The following is an 18,478-nucleotide window of genomic DNA, read 5'->3' as shown; positions in this document are numbered from 1 at the left end:
TAGTGATACATCACTGAAACATGACGCCAAAGACACCAGGCAACCCGCCCTACCCGGTCACATTATACTGACTACGGGCGAACCAGTCGTCCCACTTCCGTTATGCTGAGCGCTAAGCAGGAAGAGAAACTACCACTTTTATAGACTTTGGTGTGTCTCAACCAGGGGACAGAACGCAGAGTCTTCTTCACGAACAAGCGCCCAACCAAAGGCCAAGGGAAATGTGGTGTCAAGGGAGACATTAGGAAGAATAAAGTAGTTAAGGAAGATAAAAAAGATAAGATCCTAAATTTTGTCGCCTATTACGATCATGCAATAAGGGCGGGCAGCAGGTACAATTATTACGTCCTTCTTACAGAGCCAAAAATACAGTTATCACGTTTTAATTCCTACATCACTGTTCGTCTCTGATTGACTTTATCGTTCATATAGCTATCAATAGGCTGCAGGCAATCCGTCTTCAGAAAACAATTCAAGAAAAGGGATAGAAAAAAGAAAGAAAACATTTCAGTTTACCTTCACAGTAATCGGTTTAATTGATAAATGTCTGTTAATACCTTTTAAGTAAATGTATCAGCAGATTTTCAAAAGACAGATCACAAATCAAAGAACTAAATGGTACGATCTCGGTATTCCTTCGACTAAAGTATAGCTCAATGACAAAAACGCTTAAAACACACAGATTACTGGTTTAAAACTAATAGGTCCGCGTAATGCTTCAACCTTGCTACCCAGATATACAGTACAAATGGAACTTACAAAGATGGTTAACTAGAATATAAAAATTATCTAATTGGTTTGCACTTAAGCATCGGGAACAGTAATATGTTCAAGGTCAGAAGGTGAGATAACGGAACCATTACACTACCTGTATACCTGTGTCTTTAGCCGTAAATGATAAGAAATGCATAACATGGTATATAATAACTGATAAAACACGTATATTAATATGTTCTATATCTATACTTCGACTACCTCTGTGATTGATATTGGAACCACATAAAATATGAGAAAAGTATAGGGCTCTGATTGTTTTAATAAAACAAGACGGTTTTTTCTAATCCATTACCTTACCCATTACGCTAAATACGATCATAATTATAGCAGTTAAAAACTCATTAAGTGGGAATTAACTGATAAGTGGCGTGCGAGGTCTGACTAGAAATGGGGAAACTTGGTATGGTAACTAGACAGACTGGCAATAGGGCGTGATAAGACTAAATAGTATGACCTTGACGTTTGTGGGGGGAGGGCAGGAGGGGGAGGGGGTACATGGTGACTTACAACAACGTACAGTATAGTAATCGGGCAAGAATGAAATGACATAAGAAACACCAGATGCGTCAATAAAAAGGTTCAAATCAAGCTGAAAATAACAAAAGAAACAGTCATGTGGCCGTTTTGTATTTTTGTTATAAACGTATGTTAAGCTTAAGCAATCGTAAATTTCACTTTTTTGAAATTATGAGAATGAATCTGATCTGTGGAATTTCTAAATATTTCAATATACAATATTTTGGTAAATAAAAAAAACCTTATCAAATAAGCTAAGTAACGTTTGATAACCTTGTTGTTCTCCCATTTTTGAAAATGTTTGACCTTGATATGAACAAGTTAAGTCGTTTGCACTGAAACAAAAGAAGAAAAGATAGTTAAGTAGTTATAAGTGGTGCTATTAAAAAAAGACATAAACTATTGATCGATCCTAGAGTGTAAGCGAATTAAACAAGTGTAGTCGTCAGCCCTATAATGGATAACACCATTAACTCACTTGTCATATTACAACACGTTAAATTCTCTAATGAACGAACCTCGTCACCATTTATCTACATGGGTGGTAAGTGCTTTATTTCTTTATCACTCTTATACACTTTTACAATGAATCGCTGACTGCTGGATTTTATGTTCTTTATTTATCTATTCCAAGTTCAGATTTCCTCATATTGTCTTAATCACATCGAAATTAGTTTCCCCGGAATGTACCAGAAAACGCATTAAACGTTTGCTAGAGAAATGATATGTTCTGAAGTTATCAATTACTTTTCTGCAAACTAACGGAGATCATAGCCTTTAAGAAGTAACTTTTTTGTATCTTATAAATGAATTATGGATTTCAATAGAGGGAAATGACTAATATTTAACGGTAAAGGGAAGTATAGGACTAGACATCAGTTTGTGGATACTAAATACTAGCATTAAGGCCAAGTAAGGATTTCTTTCCTCTGTCATATGTTGCCTTTATCGAGTGTGCAAATTGTTTTCGAAGACTTGTGTGCTCATTTTTATAGTGATGCTTCCAAATGAAACTTACCTCCACAACGTACAGTATATTTGATGGTTAGCTTATTATAAGCTGTTAAGAAGAGTTTTATGAACTTTATGCGATATGATTAAACTTAATCACTCAATAGTTGACATTCATGCTTATTTATGTCATACATCCAAGACACCATTTCAAAGGGAGGTCGTTCTTAAATGAACCTGCCTGTTAATTGGACGTTAATATGATAAATTAAACCAAACCAGATTTATAGTGCTCTTTGCACTTGGGTAGATACAAAAACACCGAACAACACCTCACCCATATTCCAACCAGTCACATATTAATTCTGACAGAAGACCTATCCTCTCACTTACACCTACTGGACGCTTAACAGACTTCCATACGCTTACTTTCTCAAATATATAATGTGTTCTTGCCATAAACAGAAAATACTATCATCTTGGACAATAAATCTAGACAGAAATTACACATAAAACATTAAAGAAGTTGGATATCGTGTTGCGTAAGCTATAAAGGGAAATAGCATATGTAGTATTCCAGTAGTATGGGAATAAAATCCTTGCTCATGTCTTCCTCATTTGCAACATATTTTCCATCTTTCGACTTCTGGAGGATAATGAAACTTACCTTAACATCAACAGGTATTTCATAATTTGGTAGTTCTAGAGAATATTAAAAAACCACTCACGAATTGCTACAATGTATGAATTATCAGATATCGGTCCAGGAACTTAAATCACAACAAATAAATGGAGCTATTAGTATTATACCAGACATACTTACCACTTGGATAAACGAACAGAATAGCCAAATATCTTGATAGTAAATAACAGATTTTAGAATAACATGTTTAGGTGCTTCTAACTCATTTATCAGAAATCACGAACATCCATGGACAGAAAACATTTTAGAATCTAAATGGTATAGGCATATCAAGTTCAACTTAATCAAAATTCCAAGTTATCAGCCGACCTTGAGATTAACTTTGATAGCTGCACATCAACTGTATCGCGTGCGATAGGCGCGTGCAGCGTTATGTTACACGGACGATCTCTCCTTGATAAGTTAATGATTATGTTGTTAAGAGTTCTAAAAGGTAACAACATGGCTTTTTAGGGAGCCACTGGAATGTTTATAATTACAAAAAGGAAATAGCGGTCACAAATTTATCAAGTACTTTTCGTAGTGAAATTGAATACTGTATAAAGTTTTTTATTTGTCGAGTCATTATTTTGTGGTTGCGGATCCCAATATGGAGCATATTAAATTTCCTGGTTCACTAATTCATTCATATACAGTTTAGTATAGTTTTGTATGTGTTGTTCTCCAGTCAATAATGAAGTTCTGAATATTTCGCCGTTATGAAATTTATGTAATTTGCGGATTTCAGTGAAACCGTCAATATAGCAAAAACAAAACAACCACAATATTTAACCATATTTAATAGATTTGAATCGAAACAAGAGACAATATATATATATATATATATACCACACTGGCTCTGTCTTGACGCAGAATCCCCTATACCTATTTGCCTTTTCAATTAAATTTGGCAACCCAGTATCTTTCTATATATTTACCAAACACTTCGATTTAATTTGCGAATTCAGAAATTGTGTTAACATAATGTAAATGTTGTTGTAACGAATTAAACGACGCTATCAATTTGTCAGGTGTCACAGATATACATTGCAATGTAATTTTCTGATTTAATGAAATATAATTCTCATGTCCGATTTCATTACGAATAATTATGTTTCTAACATATGAGCGACGCTAAAAACTTCAACATTGATTAGGTTGGATGTATACTGCAGATGCACAGACAAAACTGTTACGGAGAGGACGGGGGTCAAGATGACTTGTACACTTGAGCGACAAAATGTAATTTCGTGACAATGTAAACTAATGTCAAGCCTTAAAAATACATGGACGTGTAGATTTCGTCAGGGAAAACACGGCTTTTCAATCTTTCTTTTTTTATATTCGAGCCATACACACGGAACTCAACATTGACGCGGAAAGACACAGCTATGTAATTTTACTTACAGCTACTAGTATCCATACGCTCACCTTGACCCAGTCCTTGTGTCACAATGCAGCGCAGCATGGATTTAATTTGACCAAGATTGCTAAAAACCATTTTTAAATAACATTAGTAATAGCTAATTAATGTGACATATCGTTGTAGCATTTAAAACCATTTATTAAAAGGTTTGTGATAATTTCATGATACAGATATTAAATTTCTTAATATTTTTTTTTTTTTCAACCTTAACCTGAGAAAATATGTGTAAGTCAATTAAGTAAAAATAGAATTAAATAATTTCTTAATAGCAAGATCAAAAGCTATTATTCAGTAAATAATTGGCTTTTCGGAATTTTAAAATACAACTACTGATTCTGTGTACAAGTAGTTTTCCAGCTTCTGATGTTGATGTCATAGGTCACCTCTGGGTCACGAATTTGAAACCGGTTTGCCAGGTACTTTCTGCAGGCCGGTGCTTTCTCACTGGATACTACTGGTTTCATTTACTAGCTTTTTAGGTCACCTGAGACGAAGTCTAAAATGACCTTTTCTAATCGCCTTTTGTCCGTCGCCGTGCGTCGTCGTGCGATGTGTCGTCGAGTGTTCGTAAACAATTTACATTTTCGACTCAAAAAACGCTGAAGCAATTTCAATGAAATTTTGCACAAATCAAAATTGTGAATTATATGACATTTTTTATGACCGTTTAACAAATTTCCAATGACTGACTCCCAAGGGCCTGAGGGACGGGGCCAAAAGTGGTCAAATAGGCTAAAACTTCAAAAATATTCTTCTGAAATTCTGGAACTGGTAGATTCAAATACTCTTCATTGATTGGAAGGCCTTAAGGCCCTTTTCACAAAATGTGAATTTCATGGCCCTGGGATCTCAGATGTTCCCCTGGAGAGGGTCAAATTCACCATTGTTTATATAGGAAAAATACATTTTCGAACATTATTTGCTTCGTTTTCATATGAAATTAGCTAATCTGGGTTAGAATTATTAGCCTGAGATAGCATTTTAACGTCATATCCATATTTGTCCTGGCTGACCCCCAGGGGCCAGCCGGGCCAGGGCCAAAAGGGGTCAAATTGACTAGATTTTTAAAAAACTTTCTCCTGATTTCACAGATTCGATGAAACCAAATACTCTTCATAGATTGAAAGGGGTCTTAAGGTCCTTTACAAAAGAAGTGAATTTCATGGCCCTGGGATCTCAGATTTTCTACTGGGGAGGGAGTCAAATTTAATTTAGTTTATATGGGAAAAAACATTTATGAAGATTATTTGCTTAGTTTTAATTGGAAATGAGTCAAACTGGGTTAGAATTATTAGCCTGAAATATCATTTTAACACCATATCCATATTGATCCTGGCTGACCCCCAGGGACCAGAGGGGCGGAGCCAAAATGGGTAAAAATGGCTAAAATTTCAAAAATCTTCTTCTGAATTCACAGGTTTGATGAAACCAAATAATCTTCATTGATTAAAAAGTAAAATTTATAAAATCACTGACACTGACTGACTTCTAGATTGGTTTTGTTGTTTAACGTTGACAAAGCACATTGGATTTTTTTTTTGGTAACATAATACACTAATTATCAAAATGAAAGAAAAATCTAATACGAAGGTTCAACTTTAAAGTTTATTCTAATTCGTAAACACTTTTTACAGATTTGAACCAAGTTTGCAATGCTCTTTCTTTATCAGCACTCAGGTGACAGTTAAGGCCTCTTGGGCCTCTTGTTTCGCATGTACTTCAAATTACCCCGCATGTTAATGGGAGACTGCGGTATGTTCGTGTTGTGTCTTCTTGTATAGTGGAACTGTTGCCCTTTTTATAGCGCTATATAACTGAAGCATGCCATCGAGGACAACAAGCAACACATCCCACCCGGTCACATTATACTGACAACGGGCGACGCACCTCATACTTAATACACGCTACACACTGCATACATGGGAGGCCGTCCTTACATGACCCTGGTTGTTAATAGGACGTTAAAATAATCAAACAAACAAACAACAATTGTAAATGGGATGCGAAACTAAACAAATAGCACTTGGAATGCATCGTACGATGTTAACCTATACCCTGTTCATCCTGACCATTAGATAGTTCCAGGTTTTTTAATGTATATGCTGGAAAGCTAAATATCCAGAGACAAAAAAAAACCATCAACCAGTGGCCAATATCTTGTGTTTTATTTTCTAGACTAATTACCCAACAATAGCGGCTGAGGCAGGGGACATTTGCGATTTCGTATGAATGATCTGATTTGAACGTAGGCTATGCCAATACCATAAAGATTACAACTAGGGGTACCGTGTCGTAATTAGTGTTTAAATGGTTTTACAAGATAGAATACTATTTGGACCATTTTAACTTATTACCCTACTTCATTTGCGAATTGAGCATTATAGATAAGGCTGCGCTTATTTTACAAGTGTGGTGATTTATTAGATAACTGCAGATACTCAAGGTAATGGGTATTGGTTAAGAGTAGTGCGAACCACAAAAGTTAATGATTTATTTTTACAGTGTGGCAAGGGACATATAACCATAAAGAAAATCAGATCAAACGATATACATAGCCATTAAAGGTCATGTATAAAAACGGGATGCTACTATCTTTTACATAAGTTAATAGCATATATGGCCATAGTGTACTAAAATGTTAATGAAAATGCTGATACTGAGCAGCGCAGTTACACAATAACATGTAATAAGGTTATGGGATATGCAACGGGCGCACTCTTTAAGTTACTATATGAATGCAATCGCAATCTATCTACGGATGATATCAATATAAACTGTCTTTTCACTTTGTAACTTACATAGGGACATTGGAGCCTTTTACTTGGTGTCTATGAAAGCATGCTTCAGCTATAAAGCACTATACAGGACAAGAGATCCACTATTCAAGCGGGAAGCCTGCACATAGGATGCAATATCTTTCTTTTCCGTTCCCCTCTTCCATGATATTCTTTCTATTATTTGAGACACTATTTGTAACCTAAAAATAAAACTCACAATGACTACAACAGCATGTTGTAGGATGATGTGCGACGTCATCCATGCGGTGATCGCATTGATATTGACATGTTGTATAGTGCTGAACAACTCTTTGGCAACATATAAAGATTCGTTAATGTATGTTCCTAGTGGGACGGGGCATATGAGTGACAAATATAATATTACACATTAATACGTTATGGACGTCAAAAGGATATCAAACATTTCCTATTTAATATCAAGGAACGGAATAGTCAATTTAATACCACGGTAGTATTATTATATTCAATCGAACACCAGAGAAACATATTTGTGATAGGTAATACAAGTCTGGAAAACAGGTCGCAGCTGTCTTCAATAATAATAAAAAGTTTATTATGTCATTAATTCCATGGGGGTTCATATGTTTAAAATTACTTTAAAAAATATGCATAAATCAAGTGTTGATTTTATTTGGTTTTGTTGAGGTTGGCCTAGTTTCGTAAAAAAAAATGTAATATACTCGGGAGAAATGGTTTAAATAGTATGGCCTTGTATTTTTTCACCTAGAAATAATGTGAAGGAAAAGAAATATGGCTTATTTAATGGCCAAAATGCTACATGCGTAACTCCCAATTAGATCATTATAACAGAACGTTTTTTATCGACCATTATTTTCAGATTATCTTAAAATAAATTTTCATCTTAAATAAATCCAGATTAAAAATGAATTATGTAGGTGGAAAATAACACTCCAGCATTGTTCGCAAGATGAAATGCTCAAAATCCATAAATCAAAAGTGGGTAAGTGATGGGGATGGGACAAAACATTGCCCTGCAGGTATGGCGTTAGAATTGTACCTGCTGCTTCTGTTGCATGATCGTAAAATGCCACTAAAATTTAGGATATTATATTTTGTTCTTTCTAACTTTCTTTTTCCTAATCCCTCCCTTGGCACCGTCTCACTTTTGGCCTTCTGTTCAGCGCTTGTCCCTGTGAATAGGGCTCTGGGTTCTCCACCCTGGCCGAGACACAACAAAGTCGATGAAAGTGGAAGTTCCTGCTCCTGCTTAGTACACAGCATTAAGGGAGTGGGACGACTGGTTTGCAAATATAATGAAACCCGGTGGGATTTGTTGCTTGGTGTCTTCGCTGGCATGCTTCAGCGATAGAGCACTATAAAAAAGGCAAGAGTTGAACTAAACAAGGAGACATAACATAAGAATATACCGCAGTCTACTAAAACACCCACCACACACTTCAAACACATTGCATACATGGGGGCCGTCCTTACATGACCCTAGCTCTGAATAGGATGCTAATCAATCAGACAAACAAACACGACATGTTGGAGTACATAGCTTCGATCAGGGATAACGCTGTATATCTCCTCCATTTCGTGGCAGATGTGTACCAACGGAGGAGAAGATGTTTCTTACAAGATGGACATTTGCAAAGTTATAAAATAGGGAAGCAGACCGATTGTCACTTACAGTCAATGGAAGATTTTTAGGATATAATTTTCTTTAAGTGTGACCGCATTTCCCTGTTGTCTTCATTCGTTTTCGTGCTTAAATGATAATGTAAATAATCATATTTCTATCATTCCATTGGAAATACGTAGTCTTTCTTTGAGTAGTTAATTAAAATATTAGTATCACAAAATGACTCATGAGCTATAAAAATGTCCCTTGATAAGCATACTTAGTCCATGGGGGTCTCTTTGTTCACGTATCGATTCAAAGAAATCACGTGTGTATAGCTAATTAATTCGCCGTGTTTAATTGTTTACTGACATCAAAGTCATTAAGGAATTAAACATGATAAGTTGACGGAATCTCTCCCGTACTGTTAGTTCTACGTAACAATTATTTCATAAAGTTAAACGGATATCGGTAAATTACCGCCACCCGTGTATTCATCATGACAATAACATGCCGGTTATCGGAATTCGGACATTAAGAGGTTTTACTGTCAATATTTCGGGCTCGCGGAGTTATGTTCATCGATATCGTATTGTTTTGCCTCACCAGCCGTTCTTAGACGTGAAGTGCTCTATATACACGCGCAGTGTGAAGATGATGATGAGAAGATTAAATATTTACACCAACACTCTCTGCGAGACAGACCTTACTGTTGACAAACCATCTGGTGGAGTTTGTTAAGTGGCTACGGATAGTGATATCCACATCACAGCTATAACACACGATATTATAGGCTAATGGCAAACGATTGGCCTTTGTCATTCATTGCTAGGTTTTAAATCTGATTATTATACTATTGTAGCATTTTACCTAAGATTTTCTACGATTTCGTAATATACAGCATTTTTTCCTGACTTGTAAAAGAAGTGGCTCTCTTACACTTAAAATACTTCTTTATCACTGTATATGCCATGACTTTCTATGGAATTAAATTTTTAACCGTTCGCAACCACTCCAAGATAAGTGAAATATGTTGCATGAAAATACGTTATGGTATGTTTCCAATTTTTCTGTATTCAAGGTCATTTAAAAGGTCAAAGGATGAAACTAAAAAGATAACAGCTGTTAAATGCTAGCAAATAATAAATAATGAAGTGATAATGATATTTTATACTTTCTGTCAGTAAATCCATGGGTTTGTGATATTGGGAAAATAAATATGCAGAATATTTAAGCATATTTTCTATTTTTACATGAAACGTTAAAACTTTTGTCAAAAATTTAGAGTTTTCAACTATTTCATAGCTTGATATTGTCGTTTATCTCCTTGTATGACATATTATTTCCATGTTATATGCCAATCAAATGGTTATTGGTTAATCCTTGGGTAAGGACTACATATATAATGTAACACTGTACTGTATATCCTCTATGGATTTATTTCATTTTTGATTCGACCCGGTCAAAAGGTAGCACTTATTACACTACGTCCTCATTCACCCCAAAAGGCAAACAATAGAAAAATAACACTAATAACTGTCTGTATGCACGATGAATTGTCGAGGCCACACTTGGATAATATCAGAAATAGTTTGTTCGATTGACATTGTTTATTTGTCAGGTGGTTCGATATGAGGAGATAGTAAGAGTTAAAGTGATACCTGGTATGCAACACTCTTTATTGATTTCTTATTGTCAAAACGCGTTTAACTTGTGAGGTCGTCTATAGCCGTATCGTACGTCAACAGTAAGCATAATATATGGCGCCTATTTAACTACTGAGTTGTGAGTATCAATGTAAGTTATCATAATAGCAGAAACATATATCAAACGAAATTTTCTTTAAAACTTCTGTTCATATATACATCACACCATGGAAAAACGTCTCTCTTGAATTGGCTGTTAATGACTGTAGATTTTCTGTCTTTCCTCAACCTTACCCCTGATAATTATTGTGCTTAATATACCAATCAATGCAATGCATATTTTGTGCACAAAAAGGAATGCTTTGGAAAAGTGAAATGTTTAAGAACATACATTACACGGCTCTTATCTACGCACTATTTGAATGTTTTTTGGTAAGAAATTTAAAGCAACATAATTTCGTGATATAAGGTAACTCTTAACCTGGTGATGTTGAGTTAAAAGCAAATCCTTTTATTACTATTTATGATGCATTTCGAATGACCATGATCTGAGACCGTTTTTTGATGCATGGTGTTTTTATATAATCTTTGTAGCAGCGAAACCAATGCTGTACTGATTTAAGCTCAGGTATAACTGCACAATTCGTCTTTACCTTGTTGGCTATATTGTATTGTTTGTACATGTGATAAGGGTAATATTGGATGTACAGACAAATACATTATCTATACATTGATGTATAATATAACATATAATACTAGAATTAGTCCACAGCATATTTTCCCTCAAGTTGTAGTTTTAAGAAACATCTTTTTTACAAAGATTAGGGAGTGAGCTACGCTGATCACTAAAAAGTATGTTGACTTCATCTTCTGTAATAAATTACAGATGAATATACGACATTATCATTTTTGACACTCCATCCAACTAAACGCTGTTTATGTAATAGTCAATACGTTGGCTCCAACTTGTAAAATAAGCCGGAATATATACTAGGTCGTGAATCAAACGGTAGCGAAACAACAAAGCTCATTGATCACCACGTGACAAATCATTCACTGATATTCAGCGGTTTGAAGGTCATGAGTTGTTTGACTAGAAGTTCAAGCGGAACAAAACAAGAACCAGGTGGTTGGAAATCAATAAGAGAAACGCTCCGTATGTTATATATTTATATATAATGACAATAATAGCTATTCGCTTCACTTCTTGCGACATCGCTCCACTAGTTGCATTTATTTAGGGTTTTGTTAATGATTGAGAGAATTGGCCTTTGCTATCAATAGGGAATGCACATATGAATTCCCCAAAATAATCAACAAATATAGCCTTCAATTCCTCATATATAAAGATTTGTTAGTGTCAGTTTTCGCTTAGAAAGAGCAGTGGGGAAATCTGTTAGGGTATGTTTTCTTTGTATGTGATGTTAAACCTCATCTGACTACCATCGTAGGTGTCTGATTAGGGTGTTTGAACAACCTTGAAAATTGCTTGCTTGCAATCAATATATACGGAATCATTCCAGATTAAAACCAGTGTACCTAGTACGTTCGTACCAATTTTCCTTTATCTGTATGACATATTATCACGTCTTTCTCTTTAATGCTGTAAAGCCCTATGTATTGCTCATTTAGCATGGTATGTTTTTGAGCATTATACATGTTTTGATCAGGAATCTTGTATTATAAGACATTTCAATATTTTAAAGGAAGTTTTACTTTTTGAGAGTAATGGCATGTCAATGCGATTTACTCTTATTAACATCCAAATCAATACCCTTTCCCAAAGGGAGGCAATTCACAGAAGGTAAGGACAATTCACACAAACATTGTTGATTTTGCGACATTTAAAAATCGATTCAATGAATAATGAAACAGATTTAGTTTTATTTTCTAAACCGTCTTGGCCTTTACGTTAACTGTGAAAGCAATATTGCTTCCACTTGACTTAACACGATGGGTCTCTTTTATTAAAGGCCATCTATATGCAATCTATAATTTTAAATAATTGATGGAGGTCAATTTTATGTCAACATAATATATGAGATATATATACATGTAAAGACATGTATTTATTTATGGTTTCTGAATGTTAGCCCACGTGCAATGGTATCAATACGATTACTTGACAATGCATTACAGATGTTTGATAATCGTCATGTGATAAAACTTTAAGATAAATAGTTTTTCACTGGAAAGGAAATGCTATTCTATCAAAAAGTATTGAGAGATTTCACAAACGCTAAAATAAAAAAGTGCCGTGGTAGATGTTGGCGGATCAGTGGGAAGTATCACTGAAGTATTCTATTTATACAAAACAACCCGTTAAATATTATCCTATCTCATGGCACAAATATTGGATTTTGCGTTGAGTTCATATGACTCGAATCCACTTCTCAACGTTATTTGAAAGAAAAAAAAAATATTTTCAAATATAATATACTAAATATGAAAATGCATGGACAATCTCAACTCAATTGTCGGTTATACAAAGCGATTGTAATGAAATAATCGCTATAAGTACTAAAACACGTTTGTGTGGTACCATCTATCACTACGTTACAGGTTTGTCTTTGTATTGGGCTTGTTATACTTTACCACCCATTACAAATCGTCCTGTACCGCGACTTAACACTAGCGTGTGTGACAGTAGATATATAAGATAATTTTATTGATTTTACAGATACTGAAGACACACGCCTCGCTTCCGACTCATCCTACTGTCACGAGAGCGCGTGCTCACCTTCCTATTATACCTGTCTACGTAAAAGGTAAGTGGTCATATTTACATTAGTTTGTAATTGTTCCGTACTCTCCAACTTTTTATGTATTTAATGTTCATTTTCTTGAATTAAGCGAATGAAGTTCTGCTAATTCTACGCGTAAGTATTAGATAAGCTTGCATCACGTGGAGCTTTTTGTTCATTGTTCTATGTTTGTTTGATTATTTTAACGTCCCATAAACAGTCAGGGTCATGTAAGGACGGCCACCCATACATGCGGTGTGTAGCGTGTGTGAAGTGCAAGATTCGTGATTTGGGAGAGTGGTATGTTCGTGTTGTACTATGAACACGTGTACTATGTATTACTGAAGGTACATTTTTCTCGATACGCTTATCAATTAGAATTTCGATTTGAAGAAAATGCTTTAAATTATGATTGTTACATATGCAACATACAGTACTTTATATTGCACCTACATATTTTGACATATGTGAGTGATGTATATTGCATGCACATTTATTTGAACCGAATGACCTTAACACATTGAAAACTTGTATCTTTACAACCAATGAGTGAATAATTAATTATCGTGTAGGTATTCGAAAATCTAGTAAATGGAGTTATGCATCAAGGAATATATATGAATTTTTAATATATTTCCATTTTCGATAAATGATTACAATATTGATAATTCCACTCCTGTGACTAAATTGTGCCATGGCTGTTCCAAATGTACAGCATATGCGATATAGCTTAACTAGCATATTGCGATATCAACCATCCCAATGGAATACATCATATCTTAACCTCACTCTTCCTGTTGACATAATAAAACATGTATGATGTAGATACGTTTAGGAATGGCCGCTTGTCGAGCATGAGTGATTTCAGATAAGCTTGGTTTCACCTAGTCTAGAATGACGGGTGGTGACAGTAAAACATCGCTGCCGTGATAACATTGTTCTATTTCCATTGTGATTTGTAAGAGAAGTCCATATATTATGTCTAGTTGTTTTGATGTGATCGATTTGTTTTTTATCAAAAACTTAAATTACGTCAGTGTATGGCATGGCATTGAAAACAACTCGACCTCCACATTCTATTTGATGTATATCATAACAAAGTCGTAAAGATATCATATTTCTGGCTTACATCGATAGCATGGAATTGTTTTACTGTTTTCTAACATTCGTTTTAAGGAGGAATGGTTCATACAACGTTAGAATGATACTTTTTTAGCTACGTTAAATTCAGAAAGGTCTCCCATGTGTGCGATATCTTGCCTGTGGGTGTGCTTCTGAATCTTGTAAGATTGTGGTACATGTATATATTCTCGTTGTCTCTTACTACACAATGTTGACACAAGATAAACCAGTCCCATGTCTTTCATTTATATCAAATATTAATGTTAAGCGGAAACATAAATTGCTTGTTTTATGGACTTTAAACTAGTTTGACCAGAGGAAATGTCTGACTGACTTAACTTTTGGTTTGATTTATAACACTTACGTCCTAATAACAACAAGGGTCATTTAAGGAAAGCCTCGTGAGTGAAAATGTGATAAGCGTGATCTGGGAGACTGTGTTGTATTATATTGTATATATAGTATTTAGAACGCTTGTCCTTTTTATAGTCATATATCACAAAAGCAAATACTGCTGAATACACTAAGCAACAAACCCTATCCGGTCACATTATACTGCCAACGCGCGAACCAGTCGTCCCACTCCCTTTATGCTGAGCACTAAGCCTGTCTCGGCCAGGGCACAGAACCCTGATGTGGCGTCAAGGAAGGCTTTAGAAAGAAGTAAGGAAGACAGAATTATAAGATCTCAATGCAGTCGCTTTTTTACGATAATGCAATAGGACCAATACTACTATCCACCGTGGCGAACGCTCACAGCAGGATCAAAGGTGAGACAGTGTTAAGAGAAATACATGAAATATAAATTAGATATAAATTGACGTATATGGAGGTAAATGTCCAAAATGTCGTGTTTTGTTATCAATGAATGGACTGCATAGATCTGGTTTGTTTGTGTTGACTCCACGTACTATTTAATAGATACTGGTATTCAAGGACGATCCCCACTGTTTACATTGTGTTGCATGTGTTAATGGTATATTATTCTTAATATTCACCGGCAGTGAATCGGAGTGATGGCGCTTCATATTATTTTAATGTTTTATTTTAGTGTAACATTTCAGTTTTAATTGCTTTTCATCCATTATTTTCTGTATCATTCTACCGAAGTATCAAGCAAGTTTTCAAATATGTTCGTGTTTGTAGAAATTGCTAATAATAAAGCTTTCAAGAGTATCAATTATGTTTCCATGCCATAACCTGGCCGAAAACTAACGACGTTTTTCTCTTGTCCTTTGACACTAACGCGCAATACATATGTAGTCCATCCTGCTGATGTACTTGTAGAAGGAGTGAAGGAAGCACTTGGTTGATAAACGCCATTGTGGTAATGTTTTCACTATTTTTTTTTCAGTTTTGCTGTTGATGCATGTAATAGAGGATCTCCCATAGGCCTAGTAAATATTTCATATCAAAGAAACATTATTTGGACACCTAGCCTCGTACAACTATCGTAACTACTAAATATATCGCCGCATTTCTATTTACTAACATAAAATGTCAGCAACCATGTTCTTCTATAACGTATGTGTCTGAAACGAACGCATCTTGCGGCAGAATGATGCAAAAGTACATTCAGTGTCACATGCAGATCGCCGACATTTTGCGAGGTTTTGTTTTCGTATTTTTACTGAAATACGCGAATTCAAAACATTAACGAATTATTTAGAAATATGTGTGTTCAAACTAAATAAATATATTTACATTTTAATTGAATATTTTAGCTTTGATATCTAAATTGACGATTTGTCAGCGTACAATCACACCGCCCGGGTACCGCATATGAATACAGTACGCATGATGCATTGTTATACACCGTCTGTTGATAGTATGTGCTAGCAAGCGCATACAGAATTACATATAACTAACCTGAACACAGTCGCAAAGGCCTTAAATTTGGAACATTGAAATTAAGGGATAACGATGGCGTAAGGTCACCTGAGACGAATTCTCAAGTGACATATGTTATTCACTTTTTGTCCGTAGTCGTGCTTCGTCCGTTGTGTGTTCGTAACCAATCTACATTTTCGACCTTTTCTCTAAAACAGCTGAAGCAAATTCAATGAACTCTTGCGCAAACCTTCTAAGGCATAGGGCCATTCAAATTGTAAATTATAGGGTCCCCAATCCCCAGGGGCTGTTGGAGGGACCATAATGGCTAAAATTGATCAAAAATATTCTTCTCCACTCCCATATGTGGTAGAATCAAATGCTAAAAATAAGGCCTTTTACCAAAATAGTGAATTTCACGGCCCTGGAGTCTAAGATTTACCCCGGGGAAGGTGGTCAAATTGATAATAGTTTATATAGGAAAAACATTTTTATGAGTATTATTTGCTCAATTTCTATAGGAAATTAGTAAAACCTGGTTAGAATTATTAGCCTGAGAGGGCATCTTAACATCACATCCATATAGGTTTTGGCTGACCCGCAGGTGTCTGAAGGGCGCAAAAGGGGTAAAAATGGCTAAAATTTCAAAAATCTCGAGGCCCTCAACCGAATTTTATGGCTCTGGGGTCTTAGACTTTCCCTAGGAGGGGGCAAATTTACTATAGTTTATATAGGGAAAACACATTTATGAGCATCATTTCCTTAAATTTCATATTCAGGTAAACGTTAAAGCCCATGGGCCTCTTGTTAATCTTAGCAAAAGGCAATTACTAAAAACACAAATAAATAACTTGTGAGAACACAATGTTCACTCTGTACAAACGGATTAAACATAAGACTTTCATAGAAACGAGTTATCTTAATATGGATAATCTTGCAACGCAATGACAACTGATTATAGCGAGATATAAAAGCTACAGACAAACTCTTGAAAAAAATATATAAAAAAGATATTCAACTACAGTAAGTAGTTATCAACACAATTTGAACAAAGTATTCCAAACTTTCCTCGGCTTCATCATCATTAGTATATGTAGTATCAGTCAATCTATGTCAATATTACAAGACACCACCACCGCATACGGGCATCCTCAAAACACAATATGATGCACACAGAGTAAGTATATAAGTCGTCCTTTAATGCGGTTAGCGGTTAATAGGACGTTAATCCTAGCCAAGCAGCACAGTGGACCACGACGAAAGATCAGGTAACTAATAAGCATAATCTGCACATCAACTATTACCTTTAACATATGATATTTTCCTCCACAAGGGCTATCCATGAACTACGTGAATGCTAGAGATGCTATATAAGAGATACAGTAGCAATGGTCGATGTCGTTAGTTTATTCTGGAGATTCAATAATTGGAATCTATCATATCCGTAACGAAATACATGCAATAAAAATAACACTTTCGATATTAGTCCCATTTAATTACAGATTCAATATCAAAAGGCTGTAAAAAACACAATATAGATATTTACATTTAAAGATGCTCCACCGCCGACAGAGCATAAATGATATTCATTTGAACAATAACTGGTGTTTAATCATGTTTATATATGTCTAATAAACACAGAAAATAATATAAAATAATTTATTTTGCCTTTGGTGCATGGGCAATCAGTACTTCATTTAGCGCCACGGAATTTTTTCGGGATGCAATTAATTATTTTTTATATATTTAACTTAAAATAAAATTAGAAGCTCAAACATTTCAATGGTGGCAATGGTGTAAATTTAGTAACATTTTTAACTGATGAAAAATGCTAAATCGTCTGCTTCTGTTTTTTATAGCGAAGAAATACCATTTGTCAGCGGTGGAGCATCTTTGAATATCTATAATGTCGTCATATCTACAGTTCTCTATTTAAAATATGAAAAATATACACATTAGGATAATAAACCATTAGCATGAAACTAATTTATGACAAGATTGTGGAAACAAAACTTAACTGTCGCTGTTATCTAACAAAAAATAAGGTGTTGTCTTCTGTTCGGAACCTCTCGCTGTACTTTACAGTATAAATATGTGCACTTTATACAAGATGAACTTTGCCTTCGTAGTTTAATTTTGTTTTTGTTCCCCGGATCTAGTACAATAATTCCCTTGTTTTCGCGCCCATACACATTCCCTAATCACTGACATTTACTAGGCTTTGATAAAACCGTCCGCGTACCGAAAACCAAACTGTAAAGCTTCATACAGTAACAAGTCCCCGGAATACTCCGACAAAACTTTCCTCTCTGCCACTCGGAACTTTATTAATTACTTTTTATAGAGTTTCCATGACGACTGACTTCTGTAAGTCTTAATTTTAATCCGTTTGTGCCGAGAACAA

At 35.1% G+C, this 18,478-nt stretch overlaps 1 long non-coding RNA gene across 1 annotated transcript in view; it reads left to right on the top strand.

The window, feature by feature from the left end:
- LOC138317426 (uncharacterized) overlaps positions 1 to 18,478 on the top strand; it is a 157,846-nt gene that overhangs the window by 81,177 nt on the left and 58,191 nt on the right. Inside the window, exon 2 of the long non-coding RNA XR_011207760.1 lies at positions 13,059 to 13,146. This is a non-coding gene — a long non-coding RNA (uncharacterized lncRNA). The remainder of the gene's footprint in view (positions 1 to 13,058; positions 13,147 to 18,478) is intronic.

The sequence above is a fragment of the Argopecten irradians genome, chromosome 3, assembly GCF_041381155.1.
Source record: "Argopecten irradians isolate NY chromosome 3, Ai_NY, whole genome shotgun sequence".
NCBI lineage: Eukaryota > Metazoa > Mollusca > Bivalvia > Pectinida > Pectinidae > Argopecten > Argopecten irradians.
Note: the sequence above shows the minus strand (reverse complement) of the source record. Positions and strands in the feature narration are given on the sequence as shown.